Raw genomic sequence first — 23,612 nt, 5'->3', positions numbered from 1 at the left:
TGAGGGCTGCTGCCTGTGGTTTTATTTACATAACAAGACTTTCTTTGCTAGCCAGCTCTCATTCCCCTCCCCTCCCATAACCAGATTCATCACCATAGCCTTGTTTTGACCATGCTCTGAGCTCACACAGAAGCTTCTGCAACCCATTGGTGGGTTGGGTAATCACTCTGTGATGCTCCCCATATTTTGTATGCTTTTCCTCCAATTCATCTGACTTTTGTAAGTTGATTTTTCAGTAAACCTTCAGAAGAAGTTTTCCTTCTGCCCCTATAATATTTTCCTAAAAATAGAGGAATGAGCAAGCTGCTGGGAATATCATGTTTCACACATTATGAAAGGTCATGAGCAGGAGGAAAAACAAATAATACTGAAATCCGAAACACAAGCCAAGTGATACCACCTTTTGGCAGAAGTCCTTGGCATAAGGGCAATTTGGAAGCTGTAGCACCCTCAGGTCCTGAGGAACTGGCTGGGGGAGGCCACTGGTTACCACATGAAGGTAAGTGTTTGCTTTGGGCTTAGATGGAATGAAAGAGGCTGAATGTCTGAGGTTGGTGCTGTGGGTGATATTCCTGAGCTTCCCTGTCTCCAGCCGTTCCTACCCCAGGAGACCCCCCTGGACAATAGGTTGATTTAACATGCATTCATTCATTCACTCATTTGCTCACTCATTCATTAGCTGACTCTTGACCAGGGGCCAGGAGCTGTGTGTCTGAGTGAGGGAAAAAGTGAAATCGCCTTTGCAAATGTTATGACAGTGACAGAAATCTAGCAGGGCTGACTCCATCTTGCTGCTAGCCTCACAGTCTATCCTTGCTCATTCCTGGGTGTGGGTCAGCTAACAATGGGAGAAATTTAGTTTATATTTTAACTTTGAAGTGGGGATGATAATAGCCCCTCTCTGAAACTAACTACCTCCTCGTTCAGGGGACTGAAACCATCTTTGTAAAACCAGCGAAGGCCACAAGATTAGGATTATGGAAGGGGCCTGAATCTGCTAAAATGTAGGCATAGTTTCTTCCTTCCTCCCTGCCTTCCTCCCTCTCTCTCTTTTTCTTTCTTTCCTTTTTTCTTTTTCTTTTTTTTTTTTTTTTCAGTCTCACTCTATCACCCAGGCTAGAGTGCAGTGGCACTATCTCTGCTCACTGCAACCTTTGCCTCCCAGGTTCAAATGATTCTCAGGCCTCAGCCACTGGAGTAGCTGGGATTACAGGCATGTGCCACCACACCAGGGCCACACTGTGGCCCAGGCTGGAGTGCAGTGGTGTGATCTCAGCTCACTGAAACCTCTGCCTCCTGGGTTCAGGTGATCCTCCCACCTCAGCCTCCAGAGTAGCTGGGACTACACACATGGGCCACTATGCCTGGTTAATTTTTCTATTTTCAGTAGAGATGGGGTTTTGCCATGTTTCCCAGGCTGGTCTGGAATTCCTGGGCTCAATCAATCTGCCCACTTTGGCCTCCCAAAGTGCTTGGGATTACAGGGGTGAGCCACCACACCTGGCTTGTAGGCATAGTTTCTATAATCCTAATCCCTTACTGCTCAAGAGTCATGTGCCAAGGATCACAAGATTTGTGACTTACCCAGTTGCTCCTATAGATAACATCACTATCGTAGAACCTAAGATTGGTTTTTTTGGATGTCTTTCAGAATGACCTCACTGAGACCCATGACTCATGACTCAACTGGTCCTGTGGCCTCATGAAGGAGTGGACTCAGCACATAAGGGCTGTTTCCACACCCTGATGATTACATCCCCAACCAATCAGCAGCACCCATTCCCTAGTCCCCTGCCCACCAACTATATCCTTGAAAAACTCTTCCCTTTGAGCCTTCAGGGAGACTCATTTGAGTGATAACTCCAGTTCTGTCATGTAGCCAGCCTTGCGTTAATTTAACTATTTCTTTACTGCAATACCACAGTCTCAGTGAATTGGCTTTGTCTGTGCAGCAGTCAGGAAGAACCATCACGCGATTACAAAAGGGGTACAGAGGTAGATATGTTCTTTCTAGGGAGGATTCAGTCTACTGCTATAAGAATAGGGATGTGGTCATCATAGCAATGATTATAGCATTTATTGAGTGCTCTGTGCTCGTTGTGTATGGCCCTTTAATAATGCTCAGAGCAATTCTAAGAGGTAGGAATGATTGCTCTGCTTTCCATATGAGGAAATTCAGGAAGGCTAAGTAACTTGTCCAAAATCACACAGCTTAGGACAGAGCAGGGACTGGAATGTAAGCTGTGCTTGGTCCACTCTGTTAAATCACTGTCCCTGCCCCACTCTACCCTCTGTAATAGACACACAATCATTCCACCAGAGCACAGAGCATGCAGGCTAAGAGAGGAGAGCTTCTTGAAGGAGATGACATTTGAACTGGGCCTTGAAACATGAGTACTCATTCATCAAACATTTATGGGGCATCTTCGTGGGCTCAAGGACCCTGCACTGTGAATTTAAAACTAGGCTTTAGGCCAGGTATGGTGGCTCATGCCTATAATCCCAGCACTTTGGGAGGCCAATGCAGGCCGATCACCTGAGTTCAGGAGTTTGAGACTAGTCTGGCCAACATGGTGAAACCCCATTTCTACTAAAAATACAAAAATTAGCTGGGTGTGGTGGCGTGTCTGTAGTCCCAGCTATCAGGAGGCTGAGGCAGGAGAGTTGCTTGAACCTGGGAAGCGGAGGTTGCAGTGAGCTGAGATGGTGCCACTGTACTCCAGCCTGGGAAACAGAGTGAGACTCTGTCTCAAAAAAGAAAACAAAAAGTAAAAATAATAAAAATAAATAAAACTAGGCTTTCACTCTTTCAGATTTTTGCCATTTAAGAGTCTATTTCCTATCCTCTTCCATTTTATGTGTAAGTCGTATAACTCAAAATTGGTGGTGGTGGGATGGGGTGCTATTGTGAATAATGCTGCAATAAACATTCATGCACAAGTCTCGGTGTAAATCCTTGCTTTCAGTTCTTTGGGTGTATATCCAAGAGTTGAATTTCTAGGTTATATATTAATTCTATGTTTATCTTTTTTTTAGTAACCACCAAACTGCTTTCCACAGCAGCTGTATTGTTTTGTATTCCCACCAGTAATGCACTTGCATTCTAATTTCTTTACATCCTGTCCAATATTTATTTTCTATTTTCTATTTTTAAAAATAATAGCCAATCTTGTGGGTATGAACTGATATCTCATCATAGTTTCAATTTGCATTTCCCTAATGACTAGTGATGAATATCTTTTCATCTGCTTATTGATGTCTATTCAAGTCCTTTGCCTATTTTTTAATTGGGTTGCTTATTTTTTGTTGTTGTTGAGTGCTTTATATTTTCTGGATATTAATCCCTTATCAGACAGATGACTTGCAAATATTTTTCCTCATTCTGTGGGGTTTGTTTTTTACTCTTTTGATAGTATCCTTTGATATGCAAAAGTTTTAAATTTTGATGTAGTCCTATTTATTTATTTATTGAGAAGAAGTTTCACTCTTGTTGCCCAGGCTGGAGTGCAGTAGCGTGATCTCGGCTCACTGCAACCTCCGCCTCCCAGTTTCAAGTGATTCTCCTGCCTCAGCCTCCTGAGTAGCTGGGATTACAGATGGCTGCCACCATGCCCACTAATTTTTTTTTTTTTTGTATTTTTACTAGAGACAGGGTTTCACCATGTTGACCAGGCTGCTCTCAAACTCCTGACCTCAAGTGATCTGCCTACCTCAGCCCCCCAAAATGCTGGGATTACAGGCATGAGCCACTGCACTTGGCCTGTTTATTTTTCATAGACTATGCTTTTGGTGTCATACCCATGAAATCATTGCCAAATCTAATGTCATGAAGGTTTTCTCCAGTGTTTTTTTCTGAGTTTTATAGTTTAGGTCTTACATTTAGACCTTTAACCCATTTTTAGTTAATTTTTGTTTATGTTGTAAGGTCTAAGTTCATTCTTTTGCATATGGATATTGTAGGTGTGGAAAAAAGTATTTTTCTCTACCCATCTTAGGTTCTCCAGCTGGGGTCCCGCAAATAAGACTGGACAATGGCAGATTAACAGAGGACCAAACAGAAGTTCATTAACGTGTTCGTTGCACAAGTACACATGGAAGCGCCTAGAGATGAATTACTCAAAAAAGAGGTTAGATCATGGTTTCAAATATCTTCTTAGGCTAAAACGAAAGGGGCTTTGGGCTTCTGAGTTGGGGAGGCAAGTTACAGAAACAAGACCAGTGAAATTATCATTGTTTAGTAAGGTATGTTATACAGATTTAAGTTGGTGCCATCTCCATTGATTAGAGTAAATGTCCTTTTCTTTCTGGTATAGGAGACTCAGAAGTCATCTCTGCAAGGGGAAATTTCCTTTAAAAAATAAAAGAAAAACTTGCACACTGTTTTTAGAGCTTTTCGTGTGTCTGTGTGTTCTCACTGGCCTTAGCTTGAGACAATCCACATGCCAAAAAGGCGTATTTGTGGTGGTATAATGCCACACTAAAATCTAGTGCCCTTTAGTGTCCAGCTTTTCCAGCATCATTTGTTGAAAACACTGCCCTTTGCCCAATTTAATGATCCTGGCACCCTTGTCAAAAATCAATTGACCATATGTGCCTGGGTTATTTCTGGGTTATCTATTCTCTTCTGTTAGTCTATGTATCTGTCTTCTTGCCAGTACCATATTGTTTTGATTACTGTAGCTTTCTAGTAAGTTTTGAAATTAGGAAGTGTGACTTCTCTAACTTTGTTCTGCTTTTTCAAGATTGTTTTGGCTACTCGGTGTCTCTGAGATTCCATATGAATTTGGGGATGAGTGCCACTACTGGTTTTAATGATGTAATTCCTAGGGTACTTTTTAGTATTCAGAAGTTCAGCTCTCATTTGATGCTTTGAATTCTCTCTACTAAATCATTATCAGGGCTCAGAAAATGCAACCCCAAACTTCTTTGAACTGAAGATGATGGGGTGGATCTCAGAAGCAAGAAGGTTACCCCAGCCTTTCTGTGTGACAGCTGGACATAAAGGAATTCTCTGATCTACCTTCCCTGGAAGGAGATCTTAAGACCCTCATGTGCAGGTGGCTTGCCCTGTACCTGGAGGAAAAGACAGAGAGGCCAAGAAGTACCTGAACAGACAAGCCTTGCTGAGTTCCCTACAGTTTAGTACCATTAGGTCATACCTGCTTTTTGTACAATCACATTTCTATATGACTGTCCATTCTTCATAACATCCAAGCATAAAAATACACTTTTCTCTGGTTCTTTGGGTCTTCCTTTCTGAAGGTTCCCATGTCATGTAAAACTCTGTTAAATAAATTTGTACCTTTTCTCTTATTAGCCTGTATTTTGCTATAGGGGTGTCATTTTGGTGAACTAAGGTAGCGTGAAGCTTTTTATCATTTGAAGAAATACAGGTAGCAAACAAGGGAGCAATAAGCAGGTTTCTATTCCTATTGTAACTCCTATTATAAGAGTTTTAAATCTTTTTAGCCCTGGGAACCATTTTCCAAACATGGCCCCAGGATCAAATCCATGCCACACTTGCACGGGCACATGTACCAGTTTTGTCATCTCTCTAACTATGTCTTCAACTACTTGCCCTTGATCATCTATGTGTAGACAGCAATTAGTAAGGTTAAATTTTCTACAGACCTCTCCTTCAGATGTTAGCAAGTAGTTGAGAGCCAATCTATTCTGATAGCATTTCTCATCTGAGCTTCTTGCCAGGCCAGAATAGTCAAGGCTCTGCCAGTCTTATTAGTGATTACTTCTAAGACAGTTTGTAACCGCATGATTTGGTTGAGCGTGTAAATGGGGGTCTGGCATCCCCATGAGCTATCTTGTGCCCAAGTACCAGGCTTGTAATATTGTATTATTCTCTCAGGGGGCCATTCATCATCTTTTTAATTTTTTATAACTATGCTTCTCTTTTTGCAGGAAGCCCAGACAGGGAAGCCCAGCAGTTCACCTGTTTTTATGGGCAGTAGGAAGAAAGATGGTTTAATAGTGCCAATAACACAACTACTTGCCCACTGGTCGGGTAATTTGGTGTAAGCTCCATGCCCACATGTCCAGTATAATCCAGTGGGGGCTGTCCAGTCCCGGTGGGACTCCGGGTGGGTTCACACAGTTTGCAACTTCGGGAATTTACTAAATGGATTTTTCTTAGTGTGGTTTGAACTCCACTAGGTGGCTGTTTTTGGAGTATTATTGTACAGTTTTTGCCTAAGGCAGCTGAATCTTCCTACAGGAAGGGTGAAGTCCTTCCTTACTCTTGCTATATACAGTATTGTCTAATGATTGAGGCTTTTAGGACCTAGAAGTTATCAGGTGATTCTTCTGAGCTGGGAATTCATCAGGAACTGGGTCTGTAGGTACAAATTCTCGGGCTTCCCATGGCCATTGATCTCCTATTACAGTTCTTCTACATACATAAAATGAAGTGACATTGAGAGACTGGGCTACATGCTCAGCTAATTGCAAAAACAAATTTTTTGTTTTTCCTGGAATTTCTGGTACTGGCACATTCAGTTCATCATAGAAGGTTTGACATATTGGCTCAGGAGAGCGTTTATAAACTTCTCCTCAAACCACGATATTTACTCGAGGATCTAGTCCAGCCCTCTCAATTTCTAGGGTTATACGCTCCCCTTTTTTCCAGCAAGAATCAAAGGGGTTGGTTATTACTAATTCTGAGGGGTTACACTGACCACTGGTACAGGAAGGGCCACTTTTCCTTTTCTGAAGGTGGACAGGATCTTTTTTATTTTTTATCCAAGTAGCCTAAATGACACAAGACCAGTATCCACATTCATTTCCACACAGTCCTAATTCTGAAAAATGTACCTATTTTCTGCCATATAGCCTCTTTCCTAATTAAAAGAATTGCATTCTATCCATAACTTATTACTATGAATGACAGCACAGACATCAAACTTCAAGGTGACTTGTTTGGGCACCCTTTTTTCTTTCATTTTGGCTAACACTTTACTCATATCATTTATGAGCCTCCACAAGTCCTCAGTCCTTAATCTTATTTAAAAAACTGTGGTCATGGGAGGCTAAGATGGGTCAAAACACACATCAGGTTGGTCATTTCCTGGGCTACATACCTTGCGTAGAATAGCATTATACAAACAAGTTTTTTTTAGAGTCCCGGTACACTTATAATGATCGTAAAATTATAGGACTGCAGCAACTTTTTGTCCTACCTCCATGACTTGGTGTATACACTGGGAACAGTCCTCAGTCTGAGGAAGGTCAGTTAAAGTCCTTACTGTACAAGTCTAAATTTTAAGGAAAATGAGTCCTGCGATGAGTTTTCTCATGCTTTAGCCGTGCGTGGACCAGTGAGCTTCTGAGTGTGACTGGAGCAGGGCATGTTGTCTTCTTCAGAGTCACTTTGCAGGGGTTGGCGAGGCTGCTCCCGTCCACATACCACTCACAGTCTACTGATGTTCAAGGATGGTTTCAGAGGTTGGGCCTACTAGAATAAACTGAGTCCAGCACTTCTACACAGCTATGTTCACCTGGGGTCTCTGATACTGGGAGCAAGGTGGCGGGGTTTAGGGTGTTACAAACTTCAATGGTTATGTGGGGATTTTCACATAGCAAGCTTTAGTACTTGGTTAATCTAGCATTTGTTAACCAATGATGTCCTTCGGTAGTCATTAAAGTTACCACAGCATGGGGGGGGCCCTTTATATTCAGGTTTTGCCCAAGGTTTAGTTTATCTGCTTCTTGTGCTAACAGGGCTGTTGCTGCCAGGGCCCTTAAACATGGGGGCCAGCCTTTGGAAACCTCGTCTAGTTGTTTTGAGAGATAGGCCACTGGCATTGGTCAGGGCCCCACAGTCTAACTGCCATTTTTTCTCTTTCTGACACATAGGGTGTAAAGGGTTTTGTCAGGTCAGGTAGCCCCAGGGCTGGGGCCGACATGAGTTTTTCTTTTAACTCATGAAAAGCTCTTTGCTGTTGGTTGTAATAGATGTAGTTTATCTAATTTACATTTTTATTAACTCTCACCTACCAAAATATTGACTCAAATCCTGCAGCTATTTGATTTCAAGCTTTAAATTGATCTGGTATTCCCCATGAGACTCTAATTGTGTCTAAATGGACGTGAGAGTCAAAAGACCCATAAGGGGCTTCTCTTGCTTTATGACATCTTATTTTTTCTCCCTCTGGTTGATGAAATGCCAAGGTGAAAGGGATAACCAACTGGACTAAAGCACAAGTGCCACTCCAGTTATTCGGCAGAGTGCCCAGTAAAGGTCCACCACAATACCACCACACATCACAGAAAAACTGGGTGATACCTCTTTAACTTTAGCTAATATGTTTACACACAGAATGTTTTTTATAATTAATGTTTTAAAGATTGCTTAAACTTTCAAAACAATTTTTTTAACCTTTTAATGTAGGTAAAAATTTACATTCTTATGCTGTTGTAACCAAGCGAGTTAGAGAGATGCCACACTTTGAGACAAATTCAGGAGTCCTTTATTAGCCGGTGACCGAGAGACAGCTAATGCTCGAAATTCTCTCGGCCCCGAAGAGGGGGTTAGATTTTCTTTTATATTTTGGTTTAGAGAGGGGAGGGGGATTTTAGCTGTAGCAATCTTACAGAAGTAAAACAGACAAAAAAGTTAAAAAGACAAATGGTTACAGGAAAACAAACAGTTCCAGGTGCAGGGGCTTTAAATTCATCCCAAGGTGATAGTGTGGGAGCTCTGGATGTTATCTGCTGGACACAAATGTGGGGGCTTTATGGTACTATCTCCTGAGCAAATTCCTGGAAACTGCAGGCATTACTTGCCTCAGTACCTTATCAGTTAATTACACTCTTTGATATGCTGAGAGTCAGCTTGCACAAGTTAAGTCTTTGAGGAAAGGGATGGGTAAGGAGCCCTTGATGTCTTGCAAATGAAGGAGCCAAATGGAGTCCCTCAGGTTTTCTCAGCTAAGGGTGAGTCTTTTTACATTAAAACAAGGTGAGGTATCTAACAAGGTGTGGTTTCTAAGGGAGAGTCTATTCATGTTAAAACAAAGTTAGGTATTACAATGCCTCCTTATAATCCTTTACCAAAGGTATATTTTACTTTTCGTATACACCTTGCACACAAACTGTTTTTTTCCCAATAGTTTTACATTCAGGAGGCCTAGTTACTTTTAAATTATACAATATTTCTTGCATAAATTCTTTTTTTATAACATTTTTCTCTTTAACGACTTTCATAGACAATTCTTCGACATGCCTCAACTTTCTGACTTATTGCAAACATTTCTTTCTTTAAACAACCAGTTAATTTATTTCAGGACAAGAATTTACCATATAACACTCTTTTTACATAATTCTTCCCCCCCCTTTCCCCACCTCCTTTTTTTTTTTTTTCGAAGATGATAACCATTCTTTTCTAAAGCAAACTTCCTTTATGTCTGTGGACTAGACTGTCTAAGGCCACAAGATTAGAAGTTACTATAATACATGTTACACCGTTAACTTTTAGCAAACTTTACTTCTGTTGAAAACCTTGTAAGTTTGGGATTTTAATTATCTTTTGCTATTAATAAGACCTCGTTTTGTCCAAATTAACTTAGATTTGGTATAGATGGCTTTTCTTTTTTCCCTCAATTACCTGGGAGGAACCATCGATCGTCCTGTCCTGAAGGGAGTTCCTCCTAGGTCTGGTCAGACCTTTTTATGGTAATTAAGATTTAGATTCCCTGTTAGGAAACCTGCTGGGTTAAGGGAATTTTCAGTGGTTAATGTTAAATCATCCTTTTTCCCCCCCGCCACCCCCCGCACCTTAGGATACTTCTGAACTGGTGAGGGTGAGGTGTACTCACAATGAGGTTTCCTCTAAAAGTTTTTTTTGTACTTTTTACTGTTAGCAAAGCAGTTGCCGCTACAGACTGAATGCATTTGGGCCACCTGTGGGTTACCGGGTTAAGGATTTTTGATAGGAAGGCCTCAGTGCTTTCAGGATATGCCCTTGTTTACACTGACAGCAGAATGGTATTGGAGTGTTATAGGGTTATGGAGAATACCTTCAATTATTAATTATAGGTTTTAAATTTAACTTGGCTTTTAAAGGAATAGGGTACACTGTTTTTTGGTTTTTGTTTTTTTTTTGAGACACAGTCTTGCTCTGTCGCCCAGGCTGGAGTGCAGTGGCATGATATCCACTCACTGCAAGCTCCGCCCCCCAGGTTCATGCCATTCTCCTGCCTCAGCCTCCCGGGTAGCTGGGACTACAGGCGCCCGCTACCACGCCCGGCTAAATTTTTTTTATTTTTAGTAGAGACGGGATTTCACCATGTTAGCCAGGATGGTCTCGATCTCCTGACCTAGTGATCTGCCCGCCTCGGCCTCCCAAAGTGCTGGAATTAGAGGAGTGAGCCACCATGCCTGGCCTGGTTTTTTTTTTTTTTTCATTACTACTTGTATATCTCTCTCTTTCTTTTTCTCTTTGGTTTTCTGTCTCTTCTTCTCTTTGACTTTCCTTTTGCCTCTGTCTCTTTCTCTTTCTCTCTCTCTCTGCCTCTCTCTCTCTCTCTCCCTCTTTCCTTGAGTTCCACTTTGTCTCTCTGTCTCTTCCTGTTTCTCTGTCTGCTGGTCTTTCCTTGCCTCTGTCAGCCCCTTATGCTGCTGTTCTCTCAACCACTGTTGGCGGAGGCTAAAACCAGCTGTAACCAAGTGTCTATGTATGGAAACTGGTCTAGGTACCCTGGCTTACAGGTTACCTTGTGCCATACCTTTGAAACAAGGGACCCATCCAGGCTTCCTTCTGATTGCCAACCCATCTCTAATGCTGGCCAGTCTATCTTACACAAAGTTTTAAGTTTTCCTGGTGTCATAGTACTCTATAGCCTCCCTTAAATCCTTTCTTGAAATTTTTCAGCATAGTTCTTAGTGGGGTGGGCTTACTTTGTGCCTGACTTATGCTTCTTCGAGACAAAACACCACGCTCACACCATAGGCACACCACAAAACAAAGAACGGGTAAAAAGGGTACACACACACTCTTACAGTTTATACCAAACCAGAATCAAAACCAAAATCAGAGTATCAAGAAATCCAAGCCAGGTCAAAACCAAAACCAAAGTATCAAGCAATCCAAGTCAAGTCAAAAACAAAAACCAAAGTGCCGGTACAGGCACACTGTGGGTGATCAGGCCACGCTTCCACTCAAATGGAGTGGGCAAGTTCCAAAGAGTAGTCTTACCAAGTTTCAGATGTCCGGACTCCAAGTACCAGTTCCTTCCAGGTGTTCAGCCACTGCGCTGATCCTCCACAGGGGCCTGCCATGCGCTGCTCTGGCGAGGCATTCCACTGGGGCAATTGTCTACTCAGGAGCACTCTCAGGATCTGCTTCGCTCAAGCTGGCCGGAGTCCCTCGCAGGGATGCTCCATAGGGCAGGCCTAAGCAGCCTAAGGGGTTGCCTCGACCATCCGTTAATCACCTCGTTTCCCAGTCAGGGAACCAAGAAATGTAGCAGGACAAGCCGCAGACAAAACCCCTCAGACACTGAGTTAAAGAAGGAAGGGCTTTATTCAGCAGGGAGCTTCAGCAAGACTCACATCTCAAACAATCAAGCTCCCTGAGTGAGCAATACTTGTCCCTTTTAAGGGCTCACAACTCTGAGGGGGTCCGTGTGAGGGGGTCTTGATCGATTGAGCAAGCAAGGGGTGCATGACTGGGGACTGCATGCACCAGAAATTAGAACGGAACAGAACAGGACAGGGATTTTCACAGTGCTTTTCTATACAATGTCTGTAATCTATAGATAACATAACCAATTAGGTCAGGGTTGAATCTTTAACTACCAGACCCAGGGTGTGGCTCTGGGCTGGCTATCTGCTTGTGAATTTCATTTCTGCCTTTTAGTTTTTACTTCTTCTTTCTTTGGAGGCAGAAATTGGGCATAAGACAATATGAGCGGTGATCTCTTCCCTTATTCCGAGTAGCTGGGATTACAGGCATGCACCACCACCACGTCCAGTTAATTTTTTCATTTTTAGTAGAGATGGGGTTTCACTTAAAATTTTTAGTGTATAAATAGGAAGGCTGAGTGTGGTGGCTCATGCCTGTAATCCTAGCATTTGGGGAGACCAAGGCTGGAGGATCACTTGAAACCAGGAGTTTGAGACCGCCCTGGGCAAAATAGCTGGACCTTATCTCAACAAAAAAATTTAGCTGGATATGGTGGCTCACACCTGTAGTCCCAGCTACTAGGGAGGCTAAGGAAGGAAGATCGCTTGAGCCCAGGAGTTCAAGGCTGCAATGAGCTACGATTGTGGCACTGCACTCTAGTCTGGGAAACAGAACGAGACCTTAACTCTTAAAAAATAAAACAATAAATGGGGAAAGTTGCACTTCTAAAAATAACCTCATATGTATCTACTTGTCAGATCTGCTAAGTATTTCTACTTGTAAGGGCATAACTATCCTTTTTCTCACTCATACATATATTTAAACACTAAATTAGTCAATGCTACTAGGCCTGCCTTTTATTTCCCAGAATAGTGTGTGTTTGGAGAAAATCTAGAGGCATCTGACTCTTACAACAAAATGCAAAAACAAAGCATTCTTAGGCCACTGGGTGTTTTAAAAAAGAATGAAACAACCAAACACAACTGTGGTCTTTGGCTAACTTTCTAGAGAAAAGAAAACAAGCCATCTGCCGGTAACAGGAGGCTCTGGGGATGGCTGATCACAGGGCCGAATGAAACATTCATAGTAATTAGTGGCAGCACCAAAATAGAAACTTCAGCAGTGCTTTTCCCGTTGTTATGGTGACAGCCCCCCAACAGCCCACCTCCCCACAAAGGGCCTGGCTTGGTGCGTTCTGCGGCCTTCCATCTGGTGCCCTCCCATTGAATGCAGGGAAACTAAACTCACTGCTCATTGGTCCCCTCGGGGTTCTGTGTGTGCTGGGCTGCCAAGAGGAGGAGGGCGTGGACTGGAAGATTCCACAGGGCTGGGCCAAGGCTGTCCCCTGTGCTCAGCCAGAGCCACAGGAGAGCAGCTGATCGCCCAGGCCGCCAGACAGGTGCTGCCAAGGGGCCGAAAATTCACTGATGTCAGGAGACGGCACCCGGGTGATGATGAATGAGGCCTGGCCTGTGGCCAACAGGTTCTTAACCTGCCGGTGCGGCAGGGGGGAGTGCTCCCTAGGGCTTCCAGTTACCTGAGCGGCCCACGCATCTGCACCCTCTCGTTGAGCAATTTCCGTAGGTCCTTCAGAAGTTGTTAAGTGTCAACATTCTTGTTGCTCTGCTAAAAATCTAAGAATTTGGCCAAAAAGTCTGGTTTGCTCCTGCTCAAAGATTGAAGAAATAGAAATTGGGCTGCTTATTTTCCTTAGTCTTATTAGTTTTGGAGGTCAATGTTTAAAACATTGACTTGAGCATATCAATATCACATGCTGCTGTCAATGCCCTGTCTCTGGAGTCTCCAGGGGCTGCAAATCGAGGAAACTGTCTGCAGTATTTGTGTAATGGATAGAATTGATATAATTTGTCTGCTGCCTAGTGAGATGATCTCATGACATTTCTGGGTAAAGGCTACTGACAGGAAACACACACTTTCTTTTTTTTTTTTCTCGAGACAGGGTCTCATCCTGTCACCTAGCCTGGAGTGCAGTGGTGCAATCATAGCTTACCGAAGCCTCAAACTCAAGGGCATAAGTGTTCCTCCTACTTCAGCCTCCTACATAGCTGGGATTACAGGTGTGCACCATCACACCTGGCTAAATGCTTTATTTTAATTTATTTTTGTAAAGAGGGGGTCTGGCTATGTTGTCTAGGCTGGTCTCAAACTCCTGGCCTCAAGCAATCTTCCCACCTTGGCCTCCAAAACTGCTGGGATTACAAGCATGAGCCATTGTGCCTGGCCTCAGGAACACAGGCTTTCAAGCCACAGCAGTCCCTATTTATATAAACCACAGCCTCAGGGTCTGCAAAGTAGGTGGCTAGCATTTTTTCTTTGCCAGAGCCTACCTGGGGGTTGATAATCTGCACATAGGCTGGATACAGTCCTGTGAAATAGAATCATTTTGGGTAGCAATTTACTAGATGATCGACTGTTAGAGCTGGAAGCTCTCAGGAGTTATCTAGTCACATTTCTCAGAAAAGCAAATGGGTCAGTGAACTGCTGCTTACAGGCAGAGCAGGGCTTGGGGTCCTAGCACCTCCCTCCATCCCAAAGCCCTCTATAGTCTAATTTAATTGGAGATGCTTGCACGTGTATAGTGTGTGTGTGGCGGGGCGGAGGATGGGTGTGTCAGATGGACTAAAAAGAGAATAGATGTGGCAAATTCTGGTCTAGTAGGAAAGATGAGACACAGGAGTATGTCCCAGCTGGAAAGTGTTCTAAGGCTGATGAGAAGCACATGTGGTGTCATGTGACCCTCTCCTCGGTGGGTCCCCCGTATGGTGCTGGAGAAAAATAGTGACAACCATAGGTTCTTAGTTGGAACAGATTCCAGTTATAAAAGACAGATTAACAAGAAAAAACCCAACAGTTTATTCACATGTTTGTTTCACATACACATGGAATCACTCAGAAATTGAGTAGTTCTCAAAGAAGTGGCTTTGATTTCAGCTTATATAGCATCCTCAACAAAGAACACTAAATTCATTTAAAAGTGAAAGCAAGTTTATTAGAGAAGTAAAGAAACAGAAGAATGGCTCCTCAATAGACAGAGCAGCAGTATGAACTGCCTGACTGAATATACTTATGGTTTTTCTTTATTATATGCTAAACACAGGGAGGGCAATTCATGGGTTTTTTTTTGTCTCTCCAACCCCCACTTTTATTAAAAACCAATCATGGTAGACTGATTTGTTTGCAAGATAAGTTTTAACCTGACTACACTTGGCCTGATTATTTGTATAAAGTGCATGAAGAATAATTATTCACCATACAGGCTCTTTTAAAACTGGCTTTGATGGAACTTTGTTCCACAAGGAATCTCAGATTGGACCTCTCAAAGTCTTGAGCCCAGCCACGGGTTTGTACTTGCAAATAACTGCCTGAGGGGTAAATTCCTCTCCTCTTGAGGTCCCAAGATAACTTGCAGCTCCTGGGCCTGTCAGAAAGTGACATTCTTTATTCTTTACCTACCGCAGGTCAGGAACCTTGTACAAAGACTGTGTAGACAAGGAATGAGACTAGCTTTCCCTAGGGGCTTTTATTGGCTCTATAAGTCAACTTTGATTCCTTAAAGCAGTCTGTTTATATTTAAAAGAATACCATTCCAGCCAAGGCCCTGGTAAAATAACCAGTTTCTCCAACTGTGTCCTGTTACAAAGAAAACAGATTTTTATTGCACTTATGCAAATAACTATATTGCCATAAGTTAAGAATACTCATGAATAGTTTTGAAATTCTAGAGAAATCAGGTAGAAGGAGCTACGCTCCAAATTTTGCTCATAGGTGTATGCTCCACTCAATTGCCAAAAGCTGTAAATAGTAACCCCCCAAAAGTTTTCTTGGCTCTGAAAAACAAAACAGAAAGGATTGACAATATTTCAAGCAGAAACCCACTCTGTGCGTTATCTGTTTACTGATTATTTCTTTTGCTGTAAAGAAACTTTTTAGTTTAATTAGGTCCAAACTATTTATCTTTGTTTTTGTTGCATTTGTTTTTGAGTTCTTGGTCATGAGCTCTTTGCCTAAGCCAGTGTCCAGAAGACTTTTTCTAGTGTTATTGTCTAGAATTTTTATGGTTTCAGGTCTTAGATTTTAGTCTTTGATCCATCTTACATTGATTTTTGTGTAAGGTGAGAGATGAGAATCCAGTGTCATTCTTCTACACGTGGCTTGCCAATTACTTCAGCACCATTTGTTGAATAGGGTTCCTTTCCCTACTTTATGTTTTTGTTTACTTTGTTGAAGATCAGTTGGCTGTAAATATGTGGCTTTCTTTCTGGGTTCTCTATTCTCTTTTATAGGTCAATGTCTTTATTTTTTATACCAGTACCATGCTGTTTTAGTTACTATAGCCTTGGAGTATTGTTTGAAGTCAGATAATGTGATGCCTCCAGATTTGTTCTTTTTGCCTCGTCTTGCTTTGGCTATGTGGGCTCTTTTTTGGTTCCCTGTAAATTTTAGAATTGTTTTTTCTAGTTCTGGTGATGGTATTTTGATGGGAATTGCATTGAATTTGTAGATTGCTTTTGTTAGTATGGTCATTTTCATAATACTGATTCTACCCATCCCATGAGCATGGGATGTGTTTCCATTTGTTTGTGTCACCTATGACCTCTTCTAGCAGTGTTTTGTAGTTTTCCTTGTAAAGATCTTTTACCCCCTTGATTATGTATATTTTTAAGTGTTTTTTTTTTTTTTTTTTTGCACTTGTAAAAGGGGTTGAGTTCTTGATTTGATTCTCAACTTGGTCATTGTTAGTGTATAAACAGTGTTACTGATTTGTGTACATTGATTTTGTATCATGAGACTTTGCTGAATTCATTTATCAGTTTGTAAGAGTCTTTAGGGTTTTCTAGGTATACAATCATATCATCAGCAAACAGTGACAGTTTGACTTCCTCTTTACTGATTTGGATGCCCTTTATTTTTTTCTCTTGTTGGATTTCTCCAGCTAGGACTTTCCGTACAATGCTGAATAGCAGGGGTGAAAGTGGACATCTTTGTCTTGTTCCAGTTCTCATGGGGAATGCTTTCAACTTTTCCCTGTTCAGTGTCATATTGGTTGTGGGTTTGTCATAGATGGCTTTAATTACCTTGAGGTATGTCCCTTTATGCTGATTTTGCTGAAGGTTTTAATCATAAAGGGATATTAGAATTTTGTCAAATACTTTCTCTGCATCTATTGAGACATTCGTATGATTTTTGTTTTTAATTCTGTTTATGTGAAGTATCTCATTTATTGACTTGCATATGTTAAACCATCCCTGCATGTCTGGTGTGAAACCCACTTGATCATGATATATTAGCTTGTTGATATGCCATTGCATTTTGTTAGCTAGTATTTTGTTGAGGATTTTTGCATCTATGTTCACCAAGAGTATTGGTCTGTAGTTTTCTTTTTCTGTTATGTCTTTTCCTGGTTTTGGTATTAGGGTGATACTGGCTTCATAGAATGATTTAGGGAGGATTCCTTCTTTCTCTGTCTTTTGGAATAGTTTCAGTAAGATTGGTATGAATTCTTCTTTGAATGTCTGATAGAGTTCAGCTGTGAATTCATCTGTGTCCTGGATTTTTTTTTTTGTTGGCAATTTTTAAATTACTGTTTCAATCTTGTTACTTGTTATTGGTCTGTTCAGAGTTTCTATTTCTTTCTGATTTAATCTAGGAGGGTTGTATATTACCAAGAATTTATCCATCTCCTCTAGATTTTCTAGTTTGTGTATAAAGGTGTTCAGAGCTTTGAATGATCTTTTGTATTTCTGTGGTAACGGTTGTAATATCTCCCATTTTGTTTTTAATTGAGTTTATTTGGATCTTCTCTTTTCTTTTCTTGGTTAATCTCACTAATGGTCTATCAATTTTGTTTATCTTTTCAAATGACCTGCTTTTGTTTCATTTATCTTTTGTATTTTTTTTGTTTCAATTTCATTTAGTTCTGCTCTGATCTTTGCTGTTTCTTTCCTTCTGTTGGGTTTGGGTTTGGTTTGTTCTTGTTTCTCTAGTTCCTTCAGGTGTGACATTAGGTTATCTATTTGTGCTCTTTCAGACTTTTTGATGTAGGCATTTAATGCTGAGAACTTTCCTCTTAGCACCACTTTTGCTGTATCCCAGAAGTTTTGATAAGTTGTGTCACTATTATTGTTCACTTCAAAGAATTTTAAAATTCCCATCTTGATTTTATTGTTGACCCAAAGATTATTTAGAGGCAGATTATTTAATTTTCATGTATTTGTATAGTGTTGAGGGTTCCTTTGAAGTTAATTTCAAGTTTTATTCCACTGGGGTCTGAGAGGGTACTTGATATAATTTCAATTTTCTTAAATTTATTGAGACTTGTTTTGTGGCTTATCATATTGTCTATCCTGGAGAATGTTCCATGTGCTGATGCAAGGCATGTATATTCTGCAGTTGTTGGGCAGAATGTTCTGTAAATATCTGTTAAGTCCGTTTGTTCTAGGGTGTAGCTTAAGTCCATTTGTTCTCTGTTGACTTTATGTCTTGATGACCTGTCTAGTGCTGTCAGTGGAGTATAGAAGTCCCCCACTATTATTGTGTTGTCATCTATCTCATTTCTTAGGTCTAATAACAATTGTTTTATAAATTTGGGAGCTTCAGTGTTAGGTGCCTATATATTTAGGATTGTGATATTTCCCTGTTGGTCTGATCCTTTTATCATTACATAATGTTCCTCTTTGTCTTTTTAACTGTTGTTGCTTTAAAGTCTGTTTTATCTGATACAAGAATAGCTACTCCTGCTCGCTTTTGGCTTCCATTTGCATGGAATATCTTTTTCCACCCCTTTACCTTAAGTTTGTGTGTCTCCTTATGCATTAGGTGAGTCTCTTGAAGACAGTAGATACTTGATTCGTGGATTTCTATCCATTCTGCCATGCTGTATCTTTTAAGTGGAGCATTTAGGTCATTTACATTCAATGTTAGTATTGAGATATGAGGTACCATTTTATTCGTCATGCTAGTTGTTGCCTGAATACCTTGATTTTTTTCCATTGTGTTATTGTTTTATAGGTCCTGTGAGATTTATGCTTTAAAGAGGTTCTGTTTTGAGGTTTTGTTTCAAGATTTAGAACTCCTTTAGCATTTCTTGTAGTGCTGGCTTGGTAGTGGCAATTTCTCTTAGCATTTGTTTGTCTGAAAAAGACTTTATCTCTCCTTCCATTATGAAGTTTAGTTTTGCTGGATACAAAATTCTGGCTGGCAATTGTTTTGTTGGAGGAGGCTAAAGATAGAAACCCATCCCTTCTGGCTTGTAGGGTTTCTGCTGAGAAATCTGCTGTTAATCTGATAAGTTTTCTTTTATGGTTTACCTGATGCTTTTGCCTCGCAGTTCTTAAGATTGTTTTCTTTATCTTGACTTTAGATAATCTGATGACTATGTGCTTAGGTGATGATCTTTTTGTGGTGATTTCCCAGTTGTTCTTTGAGCTTCTTGTATTTGGATGTCTAGATCTCTAGTGAGACCAGGGAAGTTTTCCTTGATTATTTCCTCAAATAAATTTTCCAAACTTTTAGATTTCCCTTCTTCCTTAGGATTACCAATTATTCTTAGATTTGGCCACTTGAAATAATCCCAAATTTCTTGGAGGCTTTGTTCATTAAAAAAACTTTTTTTCTTGGTCTTTGTCTAATTGGGTTAATTCAAAAGTCTTGTCTTCGAACTCTGAAGTTCTTTCTTTTACTTGTTCCAGTCTGTTATTGACACTTTCCAGTGCACTTTGTATTTCTCTAAGTGCATCTTTCATTTCTGGAAGCTGTAATTGTTTTTTCTTTATGATATCTGTTTCTCTGGAGAATTTTTAATCCATTATACTGTATGTTTTAAAATTTCCATAAGTTGGTTTTCACCTTTCTCTGGCCTCTCCTTCAGTAGCTTAATGATCAACCTTCCGAATTCTTTATCTAGCAATTCAGAGACTTCTTGGTTTGGATCCCTTGCTGGGGAGCCAATGTGGTCTTTTGGGGATGTTGTAGAACCTTTTTTTGGTCACATTACCAGAATGACTTTTCTGATTTCTTCTCATTTGGGTAAACTACTTCAGTGGAAAAATCTAGAACCCAAGGGCTGCTGTTCAGATTCGTTTGTCCACAGGGTATTCTACACCATCTTCCCCTAGGGATGGGGCTTCCTCAGAGCCAGACTGCAATGATTGTTACTGCTCTTCTGCATCTAGCCACCCAGTGGGGCTCCAGGCTCTTGGCTGGTTCTGGGGAATATCTGCAAAGAGTCCTGTGATGTGATACAACTTCAGGTCTCCCCGCCATGGATACCAGCACCTACTCTGGTAGAGGTGGCAGGGGAATGAAGCAGACTCTGTGAAAGTCCTTGGTTGTAGATATGCTTAGTGTGCTGGCTTTCTTGAATGTATGCTAGCGGTGAAGTTGTCATGTGGACAGACTCAGGACCCCTGGTTAGCCAGGATGTTGCAGGCAGTAGTATTAGCTATTGTATTCTCCTTCCTTGGAGCAGGGTTATTCTGTCATGAGTTGCTGTAATGGCCTGAGTTGGTTGGCCTCCAGTCAGGAGGTGGCACTTTTAAGAGAGCACCAGCTGTAGTTATAGTAGGGAATATAAGCTTGCCCTGAGTTGACCACAGGAAGTACTCTAGTTTCCCAGGTGATGGGTGGGGCCATAAATCTCCCAAAAGTTTATGTTTTTTTATGATTGGGCTATGGGGGCAGGTAGAGAAATACCATTAGGTGAGGCAAGGTTGTGGGGGTCTGAGCTCAGACTCTCCTTGGGCAGGGCTTGCTGTGGCCACTGTGGTGGATGGGGAGTGGTTCTTGAGCCAATGGAGTTACGTTCCCAGGGGGGATTATGGCTGCCTGTATCACCAGGGAATGAGGGAAAGCTGGTAGCAATAGGCATCACCCAGCTCCTACACAGCTGGCGAGGTCAGTCTTGCTCCTGCTATGCCCCAATAACAGCACCAAGTTTATCTCTAGGCAGCTTACATGCAGGACTCAGACCTTGCCCCAGGCTATAAGCTTCCCTTCTGAGAAAGCAAGCATTGCTTTCAGCGTTCTTTCCTCCCCGTCTACTCATACTGTCAGCTGTGGTTCCTGCACTCCTTTCTGTAGCAGTTCCTGTTCACCCCCCGGATTCTGCTCAAGAGAGTTTGCCCTTGTCAAAATTATTACAAAGTTCATTTGGGAGCTTTTTTCGTCCTGTAACCCCTCCCAAATTCTGCTGGCTGCCTTCCCCGAGGGCCCGTGTGAGATAGAGTCAGGGATGGTTTCCCCTGGGCTTGAGCTGGAGAATGGGAGTGCCTACAAGGCTCTTCCTGCCACCGCTTCTACATTTATGTTTCACACTGAATCCGTTTCAGCTCCAGGTAAGGTTAAATCTTTCTCCTGTAATCTGGATTTTCAGATTCCCCAGTGGGGATATGTGTTCAGAGGCAGGTTTTCCCCCTCTTACACTTTGAGGACTCACAGTTTTTTACGTGTCTTTCAGAATTTGAAGCAGCATGCTATTTACGTCAAAGGATCCGTGAATTCTTTCAGTTTTCCTAGTATGTTCCTGCAGTGATTCTTGCAGCAAAAGTCCACAGTGTGAGTCTCCACATGCTGTTTTGTCTGTTCCACAAATCTGTCTGATTTTAATCAGTTTGACCATAAGGCAAGATTCTCATAAACCTTTTATAACCCTTCACAATTTTCTGAAAATTGTAAAATTTACAGAAAATTTACTGAAAATTCTGTAAACTGTAAAAAAGAGCAGATTAGTGTTTTATGATAATCCTGTTGTGCTTTTATTTCAATGTTCAATTTGTGTAAAAACTAAATAATACCTGTTTAACTTTAACTAACGTAAGAACAGTAAACTTTTAGAGAACTTACAGGACAAGGAAAAAGACTTTGATTTTCTGGAGGTAAGATCTTGGAATAAGACAAATAAATGGCAGCCAAAGGTTGGTTAGCAAAGCATTCTTCATGTATCATCTCCAGGCCAATAAGAGTCCAAAGTTGTCTTCAGTGGTTAAACTTTGTTCTCTGTAGGAGAAGTGGTGGGTGGCCAGGATACCTTTTGTCTTTGGAAATCTATGTGTTGATTTTAGGCAAATAGAGGGAGAGCAGAAAGCTTTCCTGGGTCTGTTTCTTCCTAACTGCCTTCAGCTCAGCAATACTTCATACTTCGGGGCAGCATGTGCTGGTCTGCCCCAGTGTAGGGTCAGACCGCCTAGGTCCAAGTCACCATTGCACCTCTTGCTAGCTCTGTGTCCCTGGGAAAATAACTTGACTTCTCTGTGGATTTCATTTTTTTACTTGTAAACTGGGATTCGTAATCCTGAATCTTCTCTGGAGTTTTGGAGATTCGATGAGGTGACACAGAAAGTCTGGGCACACTGCTTGGTATGGAGTAAATATGCAGTAGATCAGTTATTCCCATTAATCAAGCAAATTCCTCATTGCTCCTTCCTGCCTGGCTTTTGCTCATGATTTCTTAGATCTGAAGCTTCCCCTTCAGACTCTTGGTGGAGAGATGGCACGCTTCTCCCTGCTAAGCAGCTGTTCAGGTTCCAGTGGCAGATGGCCAGCGTCCTCATGTCATTAGCATCTGACAGCCTTTGTGAACAGCAACGGCCTAGGCCTGCCTTGACCAGTAAGGCCCAAAGCATCAAACCCAGGGCTCCACGGCAGCTCCTGCATGATGGATGGGTCCTGCTGGGGAGGGAGAGGGCTCCCGGTGGCAGGGCCAAGTCGAATTTCTGAGAGTCTTGTTCTCTATGCTGCCAGCCTTCCTTCTGGAGGCCTCCCAACCTTGAGCCTGTCTCATCTTTACCTGTCAAGAGAAATTGATTCAACAAACATATCTGAGCACTTACCACATGCCCAGCCCTATGCTCAGCGCCAAAGACACAAAATCAAAACAATAGTCTGTCTTTGAGTTGCTCACAATCTAGTGAACTCGATGCCTACATAGCAAGATGGTAAAGACAGTCAGTGATACAAATTTCGTGGAATTATCATAGAAGGAATGGACACTCCTGCCACATTTAGGGCTGACCCTACTTCCAGCACTGTTCTGGAGAGATCTTAGTTCATTGAGTCCTCACCAAGTGGCTCTGATGTAGGTACCAATATCCTCACTTTATGGATGGGGAAGCGGCAACCTGGGGGGATTAATGGCCTGATCAAGGTCACCCAGCCTGAATGATTGCAGTGGGAGTTGAAATTTATGCAGTACGCTTAGATGTGCAAAACCAACATACCTCTATTATTTCTGTTTGAGCTCATCTGGATCTGGGTGAGATTCTTGCTGATGGGACAAACTTAAATGTGTCCTTTAAATGTACTTCTTCCAGCCCTTTGCAGTTTAGAACAGTCAATTTGAAGGACACTCCCTACCTAGCCTCTTTCCTCTATCTTCCTCCTCCTTCCAAAGGTGCATCTGAGTTTAAGGAAGAACTTCCTCCTGACATGTTTTTCTCTGTTGGCTCCAGCTGACCCCGGTATTGAAGTGATGGCCTGTGGTCTCTGCTCTTATATGGTGGCCTCACCTGATTTTTTTTATGTGTTGTTGTTGTTTTGAGACAGAGCCTGCTCTGTCACCCAGGTTGTTATGCAGTGGTACAATCATTGCTGACTGCAGCCTTGAATTTCAGAACTCAAGTAATTCCCTTGCCTCAGCCTCCTAAGTAGCTGGGACTGTAGGTGCATGCCACCACATCTGGCTAATTTCTTAATATTTTTTGTAGAGACAAGGTCTTGATATGCTGCTCAGGCTCTTCTTGAACTCCTGGACTCAAGCAATCTTCCTGCCTTGGCCTACCAAAGTGCTGGGATTACAGGTGTGAGTCATTGCACCTGGCCCCCACGTGACTCTTTTGGTAGCTGTGCAGGCCCTGGGCACTGATATATCTGAAGCTTATCTGTAATAAGTTGGGGTCTGGTGTCTTAGCACAGAGTCTGGGGCTTTTATAACTCACCTGTCTGACCCTACCCCAGCTCTGGG

General features: G+C 41.9%; 2 long non-coding RNA genes across 9 annotated transcripts in view; one reads left to right on the top strand and one right to left on the bottom strand.

Annotated features, from left to right (window-relative positions):
- The first annotated feature begins 212 nt into the window (after nt 1-212).
- Nucleotides 213-23,612, top strand: part of LOC102121719 (uncharacterized) — a 58,789-nt gene continuing 35,389 nt past the window's right edge. For 6 of the 8 annotated variants that reach the window (XR_012427336.1, XR_012427335.1, XR_012427332.1 and 3 more), the window contains exons 1-2: nt 213-499; nt 3,996-4,127. This is a non-coding gene — a long non-coding RNA (uncharacterized lncRNA). Of the gene's footprint in view, nt 500-3,993; nt 4,128-21,110; nt 21,209-23,612 lie in introns of those variants that run through there. The other 2 variants (XR_010582953.2, XR_012427334.1) reach the window with 2 other exon arrangements.
- The window catches only part of LOC141409060 (uncharacterized), a 34,809-nt gene continuing 33,499 nt past the window's right edge, over nt 22,303-23,612 (bottom strand). Inside the window, exon 3 of the long non-coding RNA XR_012427337.1 lies at nt 22,303-22,439. This is a non-coding gene — a long non-coding RNA (uncharacterized lncRNA). The remainder of the gene's footprint in view (nt 22,440-23,612) is intronic.

This window comes from Macaca fascicularis, chromosome 18 (genome assembly GCF_037993035.2).
Source record: "Macaca fascicularis isolate 582-1 chromosome 18, T2T-MFA8v1.1".
Taxonomy (NCBI): domain Eukaryota; kingdom Metazoa; phylum Chordata; class Mammalia; order Primates; family Cercopithecidae; genus Macaca; species Macaca fascicularis.
Note: the sequence above shows the minus strand (reverse complement) of the source record. Positions and strands in the feature narration are given on the sequence as shown.